Source organism: Mustela erminea, chromosome Y (assembly GCF_009829155.1).
Source record: "Mustela erminea isolate mMusErm1 chromosome Y, mMusErm1.Pri, whole genome shotgun sequence".
NCBI lineage: Eukaryota > Metazoa > Chordata > Mammalia > Carnivora > Mustelidae > Mustela > Mustela erminea.
Window position 1 is genome coordinate 745038 of NC_045636.1, and position 23169 is coordinate 768206.

Genomic DNA, 23169 nt, shown 5'->3' on the forward strand with positions numbered 1-23169 from the left:
GGGGCGTGGCATGTCCTATTTGCCAGCATTGAAGCAGGCTCCCCTCAGGGCTGACTTGAGGGCAAGCATCTGATGGCACACAAGAAACCATCTTTCTGGCCAGGGTTGCCACCAATAGTGAGGGTGGCTTTGGGGCGCTTGGAGGTTTCTCACTCTCTGATGCATGATAGGCCCAATCTACCAGTGCTGAGGTAGACTCCCTGGTGGTCTGAGTTGAGGGAAAGTGTCATTCGGCACTTTGGACTCCAGTTTGTGTACAGGGGGGCCACAGTCATTGGGATGGCCTTCTGGTACATACAGGTTTCTCCCGCTAGGGGTTTCTGGGCTGCTCCAAATTGCGCCATACACCCTAGGGGGTCATTTGAATGTTGACATGAGACTCAGGCATCCCCAGTGGGGCAGGATTGGGGGCCAGGCTTCTGGGCACTGAAGGCTGTACACCCCACCTAGGGTTAGGGTTTGGTCATAAGGGCTTGGCAGGCCCAATCTGCCGGCACTGAGGCATGCTCCTCTTAGGGTACTGGGCAAAAATCTGACTTTCTGTCCAGGAGTGCTGGACAAAATTCTGTGCAGATTTCTCCCACCAATGGTAGTGGTGGCTTTAGGCGTGCATGCAGGCTTCTCATCCTCTGAGGCTTCAGTGCAGCTCTAAATGGCACAGTTTCCTACCATGTGGTGGGTGGAGTCCTAGAGTGTTGCTCAGAGTTTTTAAAATCCAGGTTCTTGGAGTCCAGGTCTCTTAGAATGGAAGCCGGAAAACACAAACTAAAATAGGGTTAGGGCCTAGGGGCATGGCAGGCCCAATCTGCCAGTGCTGAGGTGGGTTCCCTTTGGGTTGAGTTGAGGGAAGACATCAGTCACTGCTTCAGTCTCAGGGTTTGTGTCTAGAAGGGGATGCAGAAGCTGGGGGTGGTGTCAGTTTACATGAACGTTTCTTCTGCTCAGAGGGTTCTGTGCAGCTCTAAAATGGCACCATTTAACCTTAGCAGGTCAGAGGTGTGCTGGTGTGAGACTTAGGCCTCCCCAGTGGTGATGGCTTGGGGGCCAGTCCTCTGGGCATGGAGGCCTACACCCCAACTAGGGTTAAGGTTTGGTCCTAGGGTTGTGGCAGGCCTGATCTGTGGGCGCTGAGGCAGGCTACCCTCAGGGCTAAATTGAGGACAGGCATCAGTTGGCGTGTCAGATGTCAGTTTGTGTCCGTGGCGGGGGGGGGATGCAGTCGCTGGGATATCCTCAGGGGCATGCTGTCTTCTCCCACTAGGAAGGTTCTGAGAAGCTCCAAATGGCACCATTTCACCCAACTAGACAATCGGAATGCTGATGTGGGACTCTGGTATCCCCAGTGGGTCGGGCTTTGGAGCCAGGCCTCTGGGCATGAAAGCCTGTACAACCCACCTAGTGTTAGGGTTAGGACCAGGGGCATGGCAAGCCCATTCTTCCAGCACTGAGGCGGGCTCCTGTCAAGACAGAGTTCAGGGTGTGTGTCCAGTGGCATAAAAGAATTTGGCTTTCTGCCAAGAGTTCTGCCAATAGAGGGGTTGGCTTTAGTGGGGGCATGCAGATTTCTCCCCCTCTGAGGCTTTGGCGCAGTTCCAAACAGTATACAGTTTCCTCCCGCATGCTGGGCAGTATACTGGGATTCAGTCAGCATTTCTTAATCCAGGGAGCTTGGGGGCCAGGCCTCTAGGGGTGGAAGCCTGATAACACAAATTAGGGTTAGAGTTAGGGCCTAGCGGCATGGCAGACCTGATATGCTGGTGCTGAAGTGGGCTCTCTGGCTGAATTAGAGACATGGAAGTCAGTGTATCGGATTCCCTGTTTGAGTCCTGGGGGAGGTCAAAGAAGCTTGGGGTGTCCTCAGTGGGCATTCTGGTTCTTTCCACTTGAAGTGTTCTGCGCAGCTCCAAATGGCACCACTTTACCCTAGGTGGCTGGCGGAATGGCAAGGTGAGTCTCTGGCATCCCCAATCTGGTGGGCTTAAGGGTCAGGCCTCTGCGCATGGAAGTCTCTACAACGGACATAGGGTTAGGGTTAGGGCCTAGGGGTATGACAGGCTAGGTATGATGGCACTGCAGGCACCCTTAGGGCTGAGTTGAGGGCATGTGTCCTGCAGCACGGCAGAATCCGGCTTTAGGGCCAGGTGTGTCGCCAGTGGTGTAGGGGGCTTTAGGAGGGCATGCAGGTTTTTCCCCCTCTGAGACTTTGGCAGAGCTCCAAATGGCACTCTTTCCTCTTGTGTGGTGGGGAGAGTCCTGGGGTGCCCCTCAGGGATTCTTAATCCAGGGGTCTTGGGGACCAGACCTCTTGGGATAAAAGGCTAAAAATCCAAACTAGGGTTAAGGTTAGGGCCTATGGGCATGGCAGGCCAGATCCTCTAGTGCTGAGGTGGGATCCCCAGTGGACTGAGTTGAGGGCTGGTGTTAGTCAGCACATCAGACTCCGGGTTTGTGCCTGGGGTATGGTGCAGGGGACAGGGGTGACCTGATGGGGTTTGCAGGTTTCTTCCAATTGGAGGGTTCTGTACTGCTCCAAAGGACACAATTTCACCCTAGAGAACTGGTGGAGTGAAGTCGTGAGACTCAGGCATCCCCAGTGGAATGGGCTTTGGGATGAGGCCTTTGGGCACAGAATCCTGTACACACCATATAGGGTTAGGATGAAGGACTAGGGCCGTGGAAGACCTGATATGCTGCCACTGAGGTGGGATTCCCTCAGGGCTGAGTTGAGTATACGTCTTGTGATTTGGCAGAACCTGGATTTTTGGCCAGAGTGGCTGTGAATGTTGTGGGTGGCTTTAGGGGTGTATGCAGGTTTCTCTCCCTCTGAGGTTTTGGTGTAGCTCCAAATGGCATGGTTTCCTATCATGTGGTGGGCGGAGTGCTGGGGTGTCAGACATGGGTGCTTAATCCAGGGGGCTTGGGTGCCAGGCCTCTTGGGATGGAAGCCTGTAATCCCAAACAAGGGTTAGGGTTTGGCCTATTGGCAGGGCAGCTCCAATCTGCCAGTGGTGAGGCATGCTCTCCAGTAGGCTGAATTGAGGGTGGGCATCAGTCAGAGTATCAGACTCTGGGTTTTTGTCCTGCGGTGCCATAGTAGCTGGGATGGCCTCAGGGTGCATGTGGGTTACTTCTGCTCAGAGGGCTCCACACAGCTCCAAATGGCACCATTCTAACCCAGGCGACTGGCAGAGTGTCAGCGTGAGTCTAAGACATTCCCCAGTCTGACGGGCTTAAGGTCCAAGCCTCTGGGTATGGAAACATGTATACTCTATCTAAGGTTAGGATTAGGGCTTAGGGGCATGGCAAGACTGATCTACCAGCACTTAGGTGGGCTCCCCTCAGGACTGAATTGATGGCATGTGTTCAGTGGTGGGCAAGAATCTGAATTTCTGCCAGGGGTGCAGTCGATGCTGGAGGTGGATGAAGGGGGACATGCAGGTTTCTCCATTTCTGAGTCTTTGGCACAACACCAAATAGCATGGGTTACTATGGAGTTATGGGAAGATTCTTGGAGTGTCATTCAGGGGTACTTAATCTGGAGGTCTTGGTGGCCAGGCCTCTAGGGATGTAATCCTGATAACCAAAACTAGGGTTAGGGTTAGGTCCTTGGGGCATGGCAGGGCTGATCTGCTAGTGCCAAGGCAGGCTCCCCAGTGAGTTGAATTAAGAATGGGCATCAGTCACCACATCGGATTCCAGATTTGTGTCCTGGGAGGGCCAAAGGAGCTGGGGGTGATCTCAGTGGGCACACAGGTTCCTTCTGGTTGAAGGACTCTGTGCTCTGTTCCAATTCTTTGGAATATAAGAAACAAAACAGAGGATCATAGCGGAAGGGAGGGAAAAATAAAATAAGATGAAATAAGAGGGGGAGACAAGCCACAACTGACTCTAAACTGTAGAGAAGAAACTGACAGTTGCTGTGGGGGAGGTGGGTGGAGGGTTGGGGTTACTGCATGATGGGCATTAAGAAGGGTATGTGATGTGATGAGACTGGGCATTATATGCAACTGATAAATGAACACTACATCTGAAATTAATTATGTATTCTATGTTAGTTAATTGAATTTAAATTAAAAAAGAAGTTAATTGGGGGGGACAAGATGGCGGGAAAGTAGGAGGAGGTGCCTTTTCAACCTGTACCCTAAAGTGAGATGATTATGTACCAAAGAACTCCGATCACCCATGAAATCAGCCTGAGATCAGAATTATACATGTCTGGATCTCTACGGGGCAGAAGAGGCCAGTGGTCAGGTAAAGCAAAGTGGGAACAGCGACTGATATCAGAAGATAAACAAAAGAGGGAGGGAGCCACTAGAGGCGACTGGTTGGAAAGTAATACTCTCAATACGAGTGAGAGTGCCCTGCGTCTGGGGACCAGCATTATCTTGGAGACTGGTTGAAAGAACTCCAAAAGACCAAAAGAGCAAAGGATCGCGGGGGTGGGGGGGAAATTGTGGGAATCAGGGCGGCTAGGGACAGGGGCTTAAGTCCCTGGTCCCAGGAAAGGTACCCTGGCGCTGAGCCAGAGAAGAGTGCAGCGGAGAAACCAGGTCTTGATCCTTAAGCCGCCAGCATGCTGAGAACTAGTGGGGTCTGGCTCCTGTGAGGGGGTGGGAGCCACGCTGGATGGCAGAATATGCAAGGCCCGCCATAGAGCCTGAGAAGCGAGTGCCCCTCATCCTCCCCAGAGAGAGGTACAAAGGCCCAGCTGGTGCCCTTCGATACATGCCATTGTTTCAGAGCCTAAGACACGTGCACCAAACTCTCCCCCCAGAGAGGTGCACGAAGGCCCAGCCTGGTGCTTTCGGACCTGCGCCCCGTTCTCAGAGCCTGAGACCCGCACATGACCCACAGACTCCCCTGAAATAGGTGCGCGCAAGCCGGGCTCTCTTAGACCCAGAAAGATCAGGCATTCCAAGCCCAGGCCAGAGGGAAAATCTCAGTGTGAGATTGCTGCTTTTAACCTCTCTGGCGGTCTGGAGCTGCCCAGACAGCCGCCACTGCCTTGGATTTGGGGACAAGCAAAAGATCCTGCATCCCCATGGACCGAGACTCAGAACCTGCTCTGCCAGTGGCCAAGGGGAAACTTGTTTGGGCTCTGCAGTCAGACTGAGGCTTCTCTCTGAGAGGGAGGTCAGGGTGCCATTTGTTTTCCTCTAAAATTGCAAAAACCATCAAAAGCGGTGAAGGTGAGAGAAATCAAAAGTGAACAATCTTAAAAACCGCCAGAGAACAAAAGCCTGAAAAAAAAAAAAAAAACAATTTCCTCAGAGCCCAACCCCTTGAGGGGGACTGGAGAAATTAACTCAGGGAAAATCATTGACAGAAAACCCACATGGCAGGCCCCTGTCCCAGAAAACAAAACAAGAAAGAAAGAAAAAAAAAAAGATGACAAGAGAATAACCACCACTACTTCATAGAAAAACTTTTATTTTTTATTCGTTCCCACTATTCTGGTTCATTTTTTTAAATATAGATAATTTTTAACCTATTTACCATCACAGTGAGCTGTCCAGTAGATCACATTCCATAACCTGAACTTTTTGATATATACACCTGTTTTTCTTTTCATTTCTAATTTTTGATTTTTTTTAAATTTTAGTTTAGTTTAGTATAGTTTATTCTTTTTTTATATTTTCTAATATACATATAGAGTTAAACTACAAAGTAATCCTTTTCCCCCAATCAATACTACCCCTATAGTTAACCAATTTTAATCCCCCTTTATTTTGGGAAAGTTGAGTCCTTTAACAGTGATACCAAGATACATCCAGGAAGAATCAAAACAACCTTCCTCGCTCACACTAAGAATTTATAACCACTCTCCCATCTTTTTCTTCCACCACTGTTTCTGTGTTTTTGTGTTTGTCTTGATAGTATATAAATCTTACACTTGGGGTTCTTTTTGACAAGGTTCTTCCTTTATTTGCAAATGTATATTTTTTCTCTTGTCATATATTTTTATCAGTCATTTTGTTTGTCTGTTTTTGTTTGTCTACTTCCTAAATCTTAACTTGGGGCCCATTTGGGTTGAACCTTCTGTTTCATCTTCCCTTTCTTTCCTCTCTCTCTCTATTTTTTTTCTTTTGTCTCTTGTTTGGGATGGGAAACCTGACTGCTCAAAAGTGTTGACTGCTGTCTGTGTCCTCATCTCCTTGTGTTAAGAAATACTATTCATCCTGATTGCTCAGAAGTGTTCCAGGGTGCACCTTGACTGCACCACGGTCAATACATCCAGCTATATCTGTTCAGTCATCTCCCACCAAAATGACTAGGAGGAGGAATGCCCATAAGAAGAAGAAAAGGATGGACCTTCTGCAACAGAGCTAATGGCTATCAACATAGACAATATGTCGGAGAATTCAGGCTAACAATTATCCAAGCAATAGCTAGGTTGGAGAAAGCCATGGGTGACCAAACGGAATCGATTAGGGCTGAACTGAAAACGACCAGAGATTATGTTTTCAATGTTAGGGAAGAGCTGAAAGCTACCAGGGATGAGCTTCACAATGCTCTCAATGAGTTCCAATGTAATCTAAATTCTCTCAAAGCTAGGGTAACTGAGACAGAAGACAGAATTAGTGACCTGGAGGACAAACAGAGAGAAAAGATCAGAAGGAAGCCTGGAACAAACAGCTTAGAAACCACGGAAACAGAATCAGGGAAATAAATGATGTCATAAAACAATCCAACGTCAGAATTATGGGAATCCCTGAAGGGGAGGAGAAAGAAAGAAGTCTAGAAAATATAGTGGAACAAGTTCTTCATGAAGATTTTCCCAATTCTGCGAATGGAACCAGCATTCATGTACTAGAGGCTTAAAAGTCTCCACCCAAGATTATACATTCCAAAAAAATCATGACCCCTGATTGTCAAATTGAGGAATCATAATTGTAGGTATAATCTCTTGAAAGCCACTAGGACAAAGACACTCCTTACTTACAGAGGAAAGCCCATCAGAATAATGTTAGACCTGTCCACAGGGAACTGGCAAGCCAGGAAGGGTTGGTAAGATATATTCAGGGAACTAAATGAGAAGAACATGCAGCCAAGAATACTTTATCCAGCAAGACTGACATTCAAAATGGATGGAGAGAAAAAGAAGGTCCAAGACAGGAATAGCTTTAAAGACTATGCAACCACCAAGCCAACCCTGTAGGAAATATTAAGGGGGTTCTATAAAAGAGGAAAAATACTAAGAATAGCATTGAACAGAAATATAGAGACAGTCTACAGAAGGAAAGACTTCAAAGGTAATTCAATGTCAATAAAAACGTATCTATCAATAATCATTCTCAAAGTGAATGGCCTAAATGCTCCCATAAAATGGCACAGGGTTGCAGATTGGATAAAATGATAGGACCCATCCATATGTGTCTACAAGAGTCCCATTTTGAACCTAAATGAAGGTATGGAGAAGCATTTTTCATGCCAATGGGCCTCAAAAGAAGGCTGAGTTAGTGATTATCATATCAGATAAATTAGATTTTAAACCAAATGCTGTAGTCAGAGAGAAGGGCACAGCATAATCTTTAAAGGCACTATCCACCAAGATGATCTAACAATTGTAAATATCTATGCCCCCAAAATGGAGCAGCCAATTACATAAGAAAACTGTTAATCAAGATAAAGAGTCATATTGATATGAATACACAAATAGTAGAAGATCTTAACATGCCTCTCTCAGAAATAGACAGATCATCGAAGCAGAAAATCAATAAAGAAACAAGAGCATTGAATGACACATTGGACCAGATGGACCTCATAGATATATACAAAATATTCCACCCTAAAACAAGGGAATACTCATTCTTCTCAAGTGCACATGGAACCTTCTGAAGAATAGAACACATATAGGGTGAAAAATCAGGACTCAACTGATACCAAAAGCCTGATATAATTCCCTGCATATTCTCAGATCACAATGCTTTGAAACTGGAGCTCAATCATAAGGAAAAGTTCTGAAGGAACTCAAGACTTGGAGGCTAAAGACCGCCTTGATTAAGAATGCTTAGGGAGTCAATTATCATATGGTTTCACTTATTTGTGGAGCATAACAAATATCATGGAGGACAAGGGGTGTTAGAGAGGAGAAGGGAGTTGGGGTAAATTGGAAGGGGAGGTGAATCATAAGAGACTATGGACTCTGAAAAACAATCAGAGGGGTTGAAGTGGTGGGGGGGTGGGAAGTTGGGGTACCAGGTGGTGGGTATTATAGAGGGCATGGATTGCATGGAGCACTAGGTGTGGTGAAAAAATAATAAATACTATTTTTCTGAAAATAAATAAATCAATTTAATTAAAAAAAGAATGCTTAGATCAATCAGGAGATCAAAGAAGAAATTAAACAATTCATGGAAACCAATGAGAATGAAGATACTTCGGTCCAAGACCTATGGGATACAGCAAAGGCGGTCCTAAAGGGGAAATACATAGCCATCCAAGCCTTCCTCAACAAAATTGAAAAATCCAGAATACACCAGCTGTCTCTTCACCTTAAAGAACTGGAGAATCAACAACAAATCAAACCAACTCCACACATAAGAAGGGAAATAACCAAGATTAGAGCTGAGATCAATGAGGTAGAAACCAGAGATACAGTAGAATGTATCATTGAAACTAGAAGTTGGTTTTTTGAAAGAACCAAAAATTTGAGAAACAATTGGCCACACTAATCCAAAAGAAAAGAGAGAAAGCCCAAATTCATAAAATTGTGAATGAAAAGGGAGAGATTACAACTGACACAAGGAAGAAGAAACAATCATCAGAAGTTATTATCAACAGTTATATGCCAATAAGCTAAGCATTCTAGATGAAATGGATGCCTTCCTGGAAAACTATAAACTCCCAAAATTGAACCAGGAAGAAATCGACAACCTGAATAGACTGATATCTAGTAACGAGATTGAAGCAGTGATCAAAAACCTCCCAAAAAACAAGAGCCCAGGACCGGATGGATTCCCTGGAAAATTTTACCAAACTTTCAAAGACAAAATAACACCTAGCTGTTTCAAAAAATTGAAGCAGAAGGAAAACTTCCAGACTCTTTCTATGAAGCCAGCATTACCCTGATCCCCAAACCAGGCAAATACCCTAACAAATAGGAGAATTTCAGACCAATATCACTGATGAATATGTATGCTAAGATTCTCAACAAGATCCTAGCAAACAGGATCCAGCAGCACATTAAAAAGATTATCCACATGACCAGGTGGGATTCATCCCTGGGCTACAAGAATGGTTCAACATTAGCAAATCAATCAACGTGATAGAACAAATTAATATGAGAAGAGAGAAAAAACACATGGTTCTCTCAATTGATGCAGAAAAAGCATTTGACAAAATCCAGCATCCGTTTCTGATTAAAATTCTTTAAAGTATAGGGATAGAGGGAACATTCCTGAACTTCATATAATCTATCTATGAAAGACCCACAGCAAATATCATCCTCAATTGGAAAAAGCTTGCAGCCTTCCTGTGGAGATCAGGAACAAGACAAGGATGCCCACTTTCACCACTCTTGTTCAACATAGTATTAGAATTCCTAGCAACAGCAATCAGACAACAAGGAGAAATAAAATGTACCCAAATTGGCAATGAAGAAGTCAAAATCTCTCTCTTCACGGATGGCATGATTATTTATATGGAAAATCCAAAAGACTCCACCCCCAAACTACTAGAACTCATACAGCAATTCAGCAACGTGGCAGGATACAAAGTTAATGTACATAAATCAGTGGCTTTCTTATACAATAGCAATGAAAATACAGAAAGGGAAATTAGAGAATCAGTTCCATTTACTATAGCACCAAGAACCTTAAGATACCTGGAAATAAACCTAACCAAAGAGGTACAGGATCTGTACTCGAGGAACTACAGAACACTTATGAAAGAAATTGAAGAAGACACAAAAAGATGGAAGACCATTCCACGCTCTTGGATCGGAATAAACACTGTTAAAATGTCCATACTACCTAGAGCAATCTATACTTTTAATGCCATTCTGATCAAAATTATACGAGTATTTTTCAAAAGAGCTGGAGCAAATAATCCAAAAATTTGTATGGAATCAGAAGAGACCCCAAATCATTAAAGAAATGTTGAAAAACAAAAATAAAATGGGGGGCATCATGTTACCTGATTTCAAGCGTTACTACAAAGCTGTGATCACCAAGACAGAATGGTACTGGCAGAAAAACAGACACATAGACCAGTGGAGCAGAGTAGATAGCCCAGATATGGACTCTCAACTCTATGGTCAAATAATCTTGAACAAAACAGTAAAAAATATACAGTGGAAAAAAGACAGTCTCTTCAATAAAAGGGTGCTCAGAAAACTGAGAAGCTATATGTAGAAGAATGAAACTCGACCATTCTCTTACACCATACACAAAGATAAACTCAAAATGGATAAAAGACCTCAACGTGAGACAGGAATCCATTAGAATCCTAGACAACTTAGGAAGTAACCTCTTTGATATCAGCCACAGTAACTTCTTTCAAGATATGTCTCCAAAGGCAAAGGAAACAAAAGCGAAGATGAACTTTTGGGACTTCATCAAAATCAAAAACTTCTGCACAGCAAAGGGAACAGTCAAAAAACAGTCAAAAAAACAAAGAGGCAACCCACGGAATTGGACTCTAGTTATGAAAGACGTAACCAAGACGAAACTTGGGGAAGATCTAGTGTGACTTTTCTGCTCTGACTAGCTCCTTTTAATCTATAATTATTTCAAAATAAAACACTTAAATTAAAAAAAAAGACTAAGTATAGGTTTCCTATAGTTAACGTTGTGTGAGTTATATAATGGATCTCTTGTTGAGAATTTAGTCACTGAATGAGACAAAGCAATTTGCTTGTTCTACATAGAAGTTTCAGAAACTTGAAACCCAAGTCTGAAGAGTCACCACCCCAGCTTCAAGGATGCTGCACTGTGGGTGGTGTAACACTGAGTATTAATGTGATTTCCGTAGCTGAGAGAACTAAACTTCTGGTTAGTGTACCATCACTCTTCCGGAACCCTGAGGAATAATTTACAACTTGGCTCAACATGGGAGCAATCTGTTCTATCAGAAGGTAATTGTGCCCTTGCAACTGACGATCTTAATGACCCTAAGAGGAGACACCCCACACCAGGGAGCAGAGTTTGAGCTCCTGTGTACATGCCAGGCTGAGTCATTGTACAGAAGGCCATTTCGAATTTGGATAGCAAAGTAGCTAGTGCCCAGGGGGAGATGAAGTCCCACAGCCCCTACCCATTAACCCTGACATCCTGCTATTGTGTTTCAGAAAACCTGTGAGTGTTACCCTTCTGCACTGTGGCCACAGATGCTGGCTTTGGTAAGGATGTTGCTGCTGTAACTGGGGCTCAGGGCTGCAAAAGAGATAGTAAACCCTTTCCAGAATTCTACCAATCATTTTATTCTCTTCTTTCAAAGTCTAAACTTTACCTTCTATCTCTTAAAATTTCCTCTATTTCAGATTTCTTCTTTATATTAACTTATTTTATGGTACAATAACCCAATCGGTTTTACTATACTGACTTTTAAAATGTATTGCGTACCTTATTTTTCTATTCTATAAGTTAATCTCCCATTAACCAAATTCTCTTCTCTTTTATTTTTAATTTTACTTTATTTTTTCAGTGCTCCAAGATTCATTGTTTATGCACCATATCCAGTGCTCCATGCAATACAAAACTTCTCCTTTGGCTTTCCTGATCTTATCAATTTTTCTTCTTTCATTGAATTTATTTAAGAAAAATCTGTCTACACATAACTGAGATAACTTTATGAGTGTATTGTCTTATATATACTTGATAGTAGGTAGAAATATACTATGTATTGATAATATCACCTATTCTTTGCCATCCCTCCTTGTCATCCCTTCTTTATTCTTCACACTTTGGAGCTTGTCTGACTTACAACTTATCCTACTACCGTTTCTTCCTCTCTCTCTCTCTCTCTCTCTCTTTCCTTCTTCCTTCCTATATTATTTTTTATTATGTTCAATTAACTAACATATAGAATACCATAAGTTTTTGTTGTAGTTTTCAACTATTCATTAGTTCCATATAACACCCAGTGCTCAACCCAAGACGTGCCCTTCTTAATACCCATCACCTTTTCTCCCCAGGCCCCCATCCGCTCCCTTCTGTGACCCTCAGTTTGGTTTCTGGAGTTCCTAGTGTCTCATGGTTTGTCTCCCCCTCTGATTTCTTCCCATTCAGTTTTCCCTCTGGTCCCCTGTGGTCCTTTGCCCTATTCCTCATGTTCCACACATGAGTGAAATAATATGGTAATTGTCTCTCTCTGCTTGATTTAGTTCACTTAGCATAATCTTCTCCAGTTTCATGCATGTCAATGTATATAGTGGCTATTGCTTTCTTTCTTTCTTTTTGTTTGTTTGTTTGTTTAGTGGCTATTGCACTTTCTTTTCAGCTTTATGCACTTTTTTGGGCCGTTGTTTTGTTTTTAAAGATTTCTGTATTTATTTGAGAGAGAGACAGACAGACAGAACATGGGGTGAGACAGGGACAGTGGAAGATGGGGAGAGAGTTTTAAGCAGTCTCCATATTTACTCCAGGAAGGGCTCACTCTCCCTTCCCATGAGATGATGACCTCAGCCAAAACCAAGACTTGGATGCTTAATCAACTGTGCCAGCTAGGCACCCCATATGCACTTGTTTTTAGGGCATTGCCTTAATGCTTTACAGTCTTGTATTTCTTTTAAGTATGAATGTAATCATGTCCCCCACAAGGTAGTATTTATATGTAATTTTCTCTTTCTTCCATTTATCTACTTCTACAACCCTATCACTCTCTCCCTTTCTGCTAATAATCACATTATTTCTGCTGTTGCTAAGATCTTCACTACCATACCCTATTTTCAGAGGTACATTTGTTGTCCTTTTGCATTTCCTCCCTTTTACCTTTGTTTCTTTTATGCTCAGACGGAATACACTGTGCATCTCCAAATACATTCTGTATGCTCTAATTTGCTATTATGTTTGTGACAAGTAGCTACTCCTTCCTGGGGCTTGTTAGCACAATCACTTTATGTTCTTCATTTTAATGTGGTAAAGGCTTTAATAGTTTTATTTATATTTGTGCTTTTTAAATTTTTAAGAAAAACATATCTGGTTAATCTCTTGAAGATATTATCTATATTAATTCTAAAGTATTTAATAGATTTGTTTTTACAGCTATGTGTTCAGTGCATAAGAAAATTATATTTTATATGACTTTATATCAGAAATATCTCAGACCATACTTAGAAAAGAGATAACACTATTGTTGTAAAAGTCTCTTCTTTTCCCACTTCTTTACTTCATCATGTATGAGGACTAGAAAAATGTGTTGATTGACTGCTTGGAACTCTTATTTGTTTCCTAGGTGGCTCCTAGCAACAAACCCATCATATATTAATAAGATAATTTCATAGCCATTTATAATGAATTACATACTCATTTATAATGAATTATATTTACAATTATTTGTAAACATTTCTTCTTTTAAAGTTGCTTTGGCTATTTTTGACTTTGTGCATATCACAGACATTGTACAGTTGGGAAAATCATTTTGAGAATCAGATATGGATTCTACAATATTTATACATCACTTTGGAAATGTGGACATCATTTAGATATTACATCATTGAGTCCTTGAGCATGAAAAGTTACATGCATTTTCTCTTCTTTCACATGTCTCTTGTTTTTATTTATAGTTACTTGGTAATTTTATACTGTGTATGTAGTATCCTAAACCTTAAACTTTGCTTTATAGAAATATAGTTTGTTTCTGATATATAACTGCAAATATTTATTTCATAGTGATATTTTTATTCATTTACCTTATAAAACTCTCTTTTTTAACCTTTAAACTCTAGATTCCTTGGAATTAATACATAGAAAATAATATCATCTAATGAGAAAATTGTGGGTATTTTTCCCTTTCCAAAATGTGTACTGGTCATTTTCTTACCTTAGGTTGTGGATAAGCTCCTCTCATACAAAAATTATGAAAAGATATAACCAGGAATTGTCCCATTCATAGAGAGTTTTCAGTATTTTGTCATCTTGCAGGCCCAGAGCATTATTACTTTCCTGAGTCAAGCATGTGGCATTTTATTCTTAGTTTTCTATCATTTGTTTTAATTTTGAAAGTATTCTGAGTTTTATCAGGGAATTGTTTGTTTGTTTACTTGTATTTTCTCTGTTAAAGTATCCTTTTATTTTTATTTTTTATTATATTTTTATTATTTTTATTTTATTGTTTTATATTTTTAATTATATTAATATATTATTATAATTATATTAATATAATATTCTATTTTATATTTTTAATATTTTTATTTCATTATATTTTTATTATATTTTATTGTATTTTTAAATAATTTTATTAATTTTTAAATTATTTATTATTATGTTATGTTGGTCACCATACAGTACATAAGACCCAGTGCTCCATGCAATATGTGCCCTCCTTAATACCCATCACCAGGTTCACCCATTTGCCCATCCTCCCTCCACTCCAAAACTCTCAGATTGCTTCCAGGAATCCATAGTCTCTCATCGTGCATCTCCCCTTCTGATTCCCCCTCTACCTTTTTTCTTTTCCTTCTCCTGATGTCCTCCAGGCTATTCCTCACCACAAGTAAGTGAATCTAAATGATAATTGACTTTCTCTGCTTGACTTATTTCACTCAGCATAATCTTCTCCAGTCTCATCCATGTTGATAAAAAAATTGGGGAATTCATTGTTTCTGATGGCTGAGTAATATTCCACTGTATATATGGTTTACATCTTCTTTATCCATCTGTCCGATGAAGGATATCATGGTTCTTTCCAGTTTGGACATTGCTACTATGAACATTAGGGTGCATGTGGCCCTTCTTTTCATTACATCTGTATCTTTGCAGTAAAGACAAAGTAGTGTGATTGCTGGGTCAAATGATAGCTCTATTTTTTTTTATTAAGTTTGATTAACCAACATATTTTACACCAATAATTTTTGATATTGTCTTCAATGATTCATTAATTGCATATAAAACCCAGTGCTTATCAAGGAATTTTGATTCAAGTATTTAGAAGATCATACTTTAACTTGTGAATATAGTTAATTTTATTAACTATTTTATCTTAATAATAGGGTAAATTTGTTTTCTTGGGGAAACCTAACTCATTCATGGAAACAATAATTTTGTATATTGTTGATTAATTAATTGACCCTGTTCAGGATTATATCTTCATGAATGGTATTGATGTTTTGCATATTTTCATTTCCTGGTTTTATTTTAAAATTTTACTACTGTAATATGTATAATTTTTATAAATAAACACATTTTATATTTGTAAATGTGTAATAAATGTGTAATGTATAATAAACAAACACATTTATATAATAAATAAACATATATGTTTATTTATATAATACATTTATATCTTTATATAATAAATAATATATAATATATTATAAACTATATAATAAATGATCACATTTATATAATAAATAAACACATTATATAATGTGTAATAAATAAACACATTTATTACTAGTGTAATAAAATGAGTTGTGGAATGCTCGCAATTTTAACTACTGGCCAAAATATAAGTGTGGAATTACTTGTACCTTGACTATTTAATAGAGTTCGCCATGATGTTCACTGGGTCTACAATTTACTTGTGGATGGGTTTTGGCAGCTGTGCTGTAGGTGCTGCTTCTTAGATTCCAACTTAGGACGCTGGTACTTCAGGGGAAGTTTTCTTATACCTAAAAAACATTCTTCAGAATTTCCTTTTGTAATGACTGTGTGTGTGTGTGTGTGTGTGTGTGTGTGTGTGTGTGCGCGTGTGTGTCTGTGGGGTGTGGTTTGTTTGCATGTGTGCATGTTTGCATGTGTCCATATGAAAATATCTTCAGTCTACCTGAAGTAATATTCCCACCATTAATTAATTTCTAGGAGTTTTTTTTTTATCACACTAAAGATATAGTTCTATTTTCTGATTTCCACTAGAAGTGTCAAAACACTCTTAAGAATGATAATCTCAACTTTCATATAATAATGAAACTTAGCTCAAAGATGAGCTAAGTTCTATTTCTTCATGTTTTTACTGTGATAGTATACATATAACATAAAATTTACTCTTTTGACATTTTAAGTATTTAAGTATATTATTATTATAGTATTAGTAAGTATAGTATTAGTAAGAAAGTATTATAGTATTAAGTATATTATTAAGTATATTTCAGTAGCATTATGTTCACTCATAATATTAAGAGACCATCACCACTATATAGTTTTGGAACATTTTTATTATTCCAGATGAAAACCTCATGCCATGTGGGCAGTTATTCTTCATTCCCTCCCCACCACCAGTCTCCTGCAACTGCTACTCTTCTCTTCATCACTGTGGATTTACGTTTTCTGGATATTTATATTTATATAAATTTACAGTTATTATAAATAGAATCATACAATATGGACGCCTTCTGTCTGGCTTCTTTTGCTCGGCATAACATTGGCAAGGCTGGCAGTGTGTATCAAAACTTCATTCCTTTTTATAGCTGAAAAAAATAGTCTGGCATATGAATGTACTAAATTTTGCTTATCCATCCTGTTGTTAGGCAAGTTGGTTGTTTCCACCTTGTAGCTATTGGAATGGGATAAGCTATGAATGATTGTGTACATGTTTTTGTCTGAACAGTTATTTCCACTCAGGTATAGGCCTAGGATTATAATTGCTGCATCATATAATAATATATTTAATGTATGAAGGAACCACTAAATATTTCCTACAGAGGCTGACCACTTTACTTTTCCCCCAGCAATGTGTGAGAGTTCCAACTTCTCATATACTTGTCATTATTTTCTTTCTTTCTGATTATGATACTCATAGTGAGTGTGGAGTAGTATCTCATTGTGGTTTTAATTTCTTTGTCTTTCTCTAATAAATATTGAACACGTTTTCTTGTTTTTCTTGGCCATTAAAATATCTTCTTTGGAGAAATATCTGTTCAAGATTTTTGCCCTCATTTTAGTTTAGTTGTTTGCCTTTTGTGTTTGGGTTTAACAGGTTTTTCTTTAATATATTCCATATATGATATACTCTATTCCATATAGTAGAAACTTATCAGAGATATTATTTGCTAATAACTTTTTCCCGACCTTTGGGAAATCTCTTTATCTGCCTGAGAGTGTCTTATGATGTACTAAAACTTTTAATTTTGTGAATTCCAATTCACTTATTTTTTCTTTTGTTGCTTTTTCTTTTGTTGTCCTATTTGAGATAACACTGCTGATTTCAAGGACATAAACATTTGCCCTGTAGTTCTTTAGTCCTTTGATCTATTTTGGGTTAATTTTTGCATATGATGCAAAATAAGGGTCCACATCTCTCATTTGCATTCAGATATTGAGCTGCCCAACACTGGACACTGTTTTTCCCCCAACTGATTTTCTTGGGATCCTTGTCAAAAATCAGTTCATCATTGATTTCTGGACTCTGTATTCCATTCCATTCCATTCCATTCCATTCCATTCATCTCTATCTCTATCTTTATGCCAGTACCACACTGCTTTGATTTTAGGTTTATTGAAAGTTTTGAACTCAAGAAGTGTGCATCTTTCAGCCTTGTTCTTTTAAAAATTTCTTAAGCAGTTTGAGGTTCTTCAAAATCCCATAGATGTTTTAGGCTCAGGATTTCTATTTCTACAAGAATGGCTATTGGGGGGACATCTGGGTTGCTCAGTGGGTTAAGCTTCTGCCTTCGACTCAGGTCATGATCTTAGGGTCCTGGGATCGAGCCCCACATTGGTTTCCCTGCTCAGTGGGCTGGGCCTGCTCCCCTCCTCTCTCTCTGCCTGCCTCTCTGCCTACTTGTGATTTCTGTCTTTCAAATAAATAAATAAAATCTTTAAAAAAAATGAATGGCTATTGGGATCGTGTTTGGGACTAAATCGAACCTGTAGATCCCTTCATGGAACATTGCCATTGTAACAAGATTAAGTCTTCCACAAACTGAGGATTTTAGAAGGGATGGGTGTAGGGAAATGGGTTAGCTGGATGAAGGGTGTTAAGGAGGGTATATATTGCTTGGAGCCCTGGGTGTTATAGGTAAACAATGAATGTTGGAACATTACATCAAAAACAAATTATGTATTTTATGTTGACTAATATAACACAATAAAAAAAAATAAGTCCTTCAGTCCGTGGTCATAGAACGTGTTTCTATTCATTTGTTTTACTGCTTTAATTTTTTACTGCTATGTTTCTTAGACTTTAGTGTATAAATATGACATCTCCTTGGTTAAATTTATTCCTAAGTCTCATGGTCTTTCAAATGCCATTTTAAATTTAGCTGACCTAAAAAAAAAAATCTTAGATTGTTCAGTGTTAGTATAAAGAAATAAAGCTGAATCTTGTGTGTTTATCTTGTATCCCAAAAATTTGTCAAATTCACATACTTTTCATTATTATTATTACTATTATTTGTTTATTATGTTATGTTAGTCACCATACAGTATATTATTAGTTCTTTTTAAAGATTTTATTTATTTATTGGACAGACAGAGACCACAGGTAGTTGGATAGGCAGGCGGAGAGAAAGGAAAAAGCATCCTCTCCTATGAGCAGAGAACCCAGTGTGTGGCTCAATCCCAGAACCCCTAGATCATTACCTGAGCCTAAGATAGGGGCTTTAACTCACTGATCCACCTAGGTGCCCTGACATCATTAGTTTTGTAGGTAGTGTTCCATGATTCTTTGTTTGCATATAATATCCATTGCTCTATGCAATGCATCCCCTCCTTAATACCCATCACAAGGCCAACCCATATCCACCCCCCCAAGACCCTCAATTTGTTTCTCTGTGTCAACAATCTCTCGTGGTTTGTCTCCTCCTCCAATTTCTCACCCTTCATTTTCCCCTTCCTTCTAATATCCTTCATACTATTCCCTATGTTCCACACATAAGTAAGACCATATAATTGGCTTTCTCTGCTTGATTTTCTTCACTCAGCACAATCTCCTCCAGTCCCATCCATGATGATGCACAGGTCGGGTATTCATGCTTTCTGATGGTTGAGTAATATTCCATTGTGTATGTAGACCACACCTTACTTATCCATTCATCTGTTGAAGGGCATCTTGGCTCTTTCCACCATTTGGCTATTGTGGCCATTGCTGCTATGAACACTAGGGGGCTTATGGTCCTTTTTTACACTACATCTGTATATTTGGAGTAAATACCCAGTAGTGCAATTTCCTGGTCATAGAGTAGCTCCATTTTTAATTTTTTTTAAGATTTTATTTATTTATTTGTCAGAGAGAGAGAGAGTGAGAGCGAGCACAGGCAGACAGAGTGGCAGGCAGACACAGAGCGAGAAGCAGGCTCCCTGCGGAGCATGAAGACCGATGTGGGACTCGATCCCAGGACGCTGCCGAAGGCAGCTGCTCAACGAACTGAGCCACCCAGGCGTCCCTCCATTTTTAATTTTTAAAGGAACTTCCATGCTGTTTTCCAAAGTGGCTGCATGAACTTACATTCCTGCCAATAGTGTGAGAGGGTTCCCCTTTCTCCACATTCTCTCCAACACATTGTTTCCTGTCCTATTAAGTTTGGCCATTCTTACAGATGTTAGGTGGTATCTCAATGTGGTTTTGATTTTAATTTCCCTGATGGCTAATGATGAAGAATACATTTTCATGTGTCTGTTAGCCATTTGTATTTGTATGTCTTCTTTAGAGAAGTGTCTGTTTATGTCTTCTGCCCATTTTGTAACTGGATTATTTGTTTTTTGGGTGTTGAGTTTGAGAAAATCTTTGTAGATCTTGGATATCAGCCCTTTGTCTGGAATGCCATTTGTGAATATCTTCTGCCATTCCGTGGGTTGCCTCTTTGTTTTGTTTTTTGTTTATTTTATTTTGTTTTTGACTGTTTCATTTGCTGTGCAGAAGCTCTTTATTATGATAATGTCTCAGAAGTTCCTTTGCTTCTGTTTCCATTCCCTCTGGAGATGTGCCTTGAAAGAAGTTGCTGAGGCCAATGTCAAAGAGATTACTACCTTTGTTCTCCTCAGGATTTTATCACGTTTATCTTGTGTATGTTATAAGAGAAAGGTTGTTTCATTCTTTTGCATGTGACTGTTCAATTTTCCCAGCACCACTTTTTGAAGAATCTGTCTTTTTTATTGAATATTTTTTCCTGCTTTGTCAAAGAATAGTTGACCATAGAGTTGAGGGTCAGATCTGGGTCCTCTATTCTGTTCTATTGATATGCGTCTGTTTTGCTCTCAATACCATGTTGTCTTGATGATCACAGCTTTGTAATGTACCTTGAAGTCAGGCAATATGATGTTCTCTGCCTTTTTTTTCTTTTTTCAACATTCCCCTAGTTGATTTGGTGGTATTTTCTGGTTCCACAGAAATCAATTCCATTTCTATAAACAATAATGTAACCGAAGAAAAAGGGATTAAGGAATCAATTCCATTTACAATGGTACAAAAATCAAAAGATACCTAGGAATAAGCCTAACCAATGGGATAAAAAATCCATACTCTAGAAATTACAGAACAGTTATGAAAGAAATTGAGGAAGACACAAGGAGATGGTAAAACAATCCATGATCATGAATTGGAAGAATAAACATTGTTAAAATGTCTACAGTTCCCAGCACAATCTATAATTTCAATGCCATCACAATCAAAATAACATGGACATTTTTTCTTATAGTTGGAACAAAAATCCTAAATTTTTATGGAACCCCAGCTTAATTTTAAACATAGTTTACTTTTATTATTTTTTTCACAGAACACATGATATTCTTCATAAACACTGCATTCTGTTCCATTGATCTTGTATGGCTCTATATTTGCTGATTCTGCAGTAAGACTCCTTGAAACTTGATAACATCATTCTCAGTCTTAATTACCTTTAATATTTACATTCATGATGAAATTCTTTGTCAATAGGATGTAATAAACTTGGGTTGAAGATTTAAGTGAACTGAAAGACAATCATTTCTAGTGAAATAATTTTGGTATCTTCTTTATCTTTAAAACCTGTATTAGTTTCATGGGGAATTCTTTGTTATTTACCTTATATATATATACCTTATTAATTCTTCCTCATAAGAATAAGCCTTGAGATATGATTTCTGTCCACTTAACTTGGCTAATGTCTTGAAACTCACAGTCAGAAGGATTCCAATGACAATGCCATCCTTTGGATTTAGGCTGGAGATGGACAATACTGGATGTAAAGTAGTGCTCTATATTCAGAGAGTTACCCAGGTGTTTCTCTGTGCACCACCACTATCCTGAGTACATTGCAGGGAATGATTATAACTCCAATTAATCATAAATGGACCTGCTCAAGCACAGAATCTCTATGTTTATATTCCACACTCCTTAGTTTTCTTCTGGATGATCAACGTAGACATTTATTCTGTGGTCATTTTACAAACTAAGGCCAACAGGAATACCACCATTGATGGACTAAGTATTATACTCCTTATTGCAAAAGCAGTGCATATGATCACCATAAAGCATCACTATTTCTTTTTTTTATTTCTAATTCTTTTTTTTTGTTTTATTATTTTTTAAATAAATTAACTTATTTATTTTCAGAAAAACAGTATTCATTATTTTTTCACAACACCCAGTGCTCCATGCAATCTGAGCCCTCCATAATACCCACGACCCTGTACCCCAACGTCCACCCCCTGCCACTTCAAACCCCTCAGATTGCTTTTCAGAGTCCATAGTCTCTCATGGTTCACCTCCCCTTCAAATTTCTCCCAACTCCATTCTCCTCTCTAACACCCCTTGTCCTCCATGCTATTTGTTATGCTCTACAAATAAGTGAGACCATATGATAATTGACTCTCTCCGCTTGACTTATTTCACTCAGCATAATCTCTTCCAGTCCCGTCCATGTTGCTACAAAAGTTGGGTATTCGTATTTGATGGAGGCATAATACTCCATAGTGTATATGGACCACATCTTACTTATCCATTTGTCTGTTGAAGGGCATCTTGGTTCTTTCCATAGTTTGGCGACCGTGGCCATTGCTGTTATAAACATTGGGGTACAGATGGCCCTTCTTTTCAAAACATCTGTATCTTTGGGGTAAGTACACAGGAGTGCAATTGCAGGGTCATAGGGAAGTTCTATTTTTAATTTCTTAAGGGATCTCCAAACTGTTCTCCAAAGAGGCTGCACCAACTAGCATTCCCACCAACAGTGTAAGAGGGTTCCCCTTTTTCCACATCCACTCCAACACATGTTGTTTCCTGTTTTGTTAATTTTGGCCATTCTAACTGGTGTAAGGTGATAGCTCAATGTGATTTTAATTTGAATCTCCCTGAGGGCTACTGATGATGAACATTTTTTTCATGTGTCTGATATCCATTTGTATGTCTTGATTGGAGAAGTGTCTGTTCATATCTTCTGCCCATTCTTTGATATGTTTGCCTGTTTCATGTGTGTTTAGTTTGAGGGGTTCATTATAGATCCTGGATATCAACCTTTTGTCTGTACTCTCATTTGCAAATATCTTCTCCCATTCCGTGGGTTGTCTTGTGGAGAGCCATCCAGCAGATGCAAGGAGTCACGTAGACGAAAATGCCTGAAGGTTGAGGAAGTGAGAATGATTGGCTAGGTAGGGTATGGGTGCGCTCGTGGCTGACACATGAACAGCACCAGGAGCCAAGAGAGAAACGCATGATTACTGCTTGAAAACAATAGAGCCCTACATGGTTACATAAGGGTTCACGAGGAGACCGCGTGCACGGGGCAGTGATTGGATAGTCGGGCTGGACTGCTTACATGTATATATTGCCAGAACTTGCTTGAGCGGGGACCCCTAATAAAGAAGTTTGCCACTCATCACGTTTGCGGGTCGTTCTTGCTGGCAAGAGCGACATCTGGTGCCGAAACCCGGGATCTGTCCGCATCGCAAAACGGAGATTGAGATAGAGCAACGATAAGGTAAGGAGTGCACCAATAACTGTCCATTGACAGGGAAGTTCCCTGGAGACGATCGGAGGTTAGGCGGCTTGTGACGATCTGCAGGGACGATACAAGTAAAGGTTTCCTCGGGATGGGGAACGAGCTTAGTAGACGTAGGATGGAAGATCCCCTAAAAGACGTTCTCAAGATGAACG

The 23169-nt window shown here is 39.8% G+C and overlaps 1 pseudogene; it reads left to right on the forward strand.

Annotated features, from left to right (window-relative positions):
- LOC116583936 overlaps positions 1–23169 on the forward strand; it is a 70774-nt pseudogene that overhangs the window by 33222 nt on the left and 14383 nt on the right.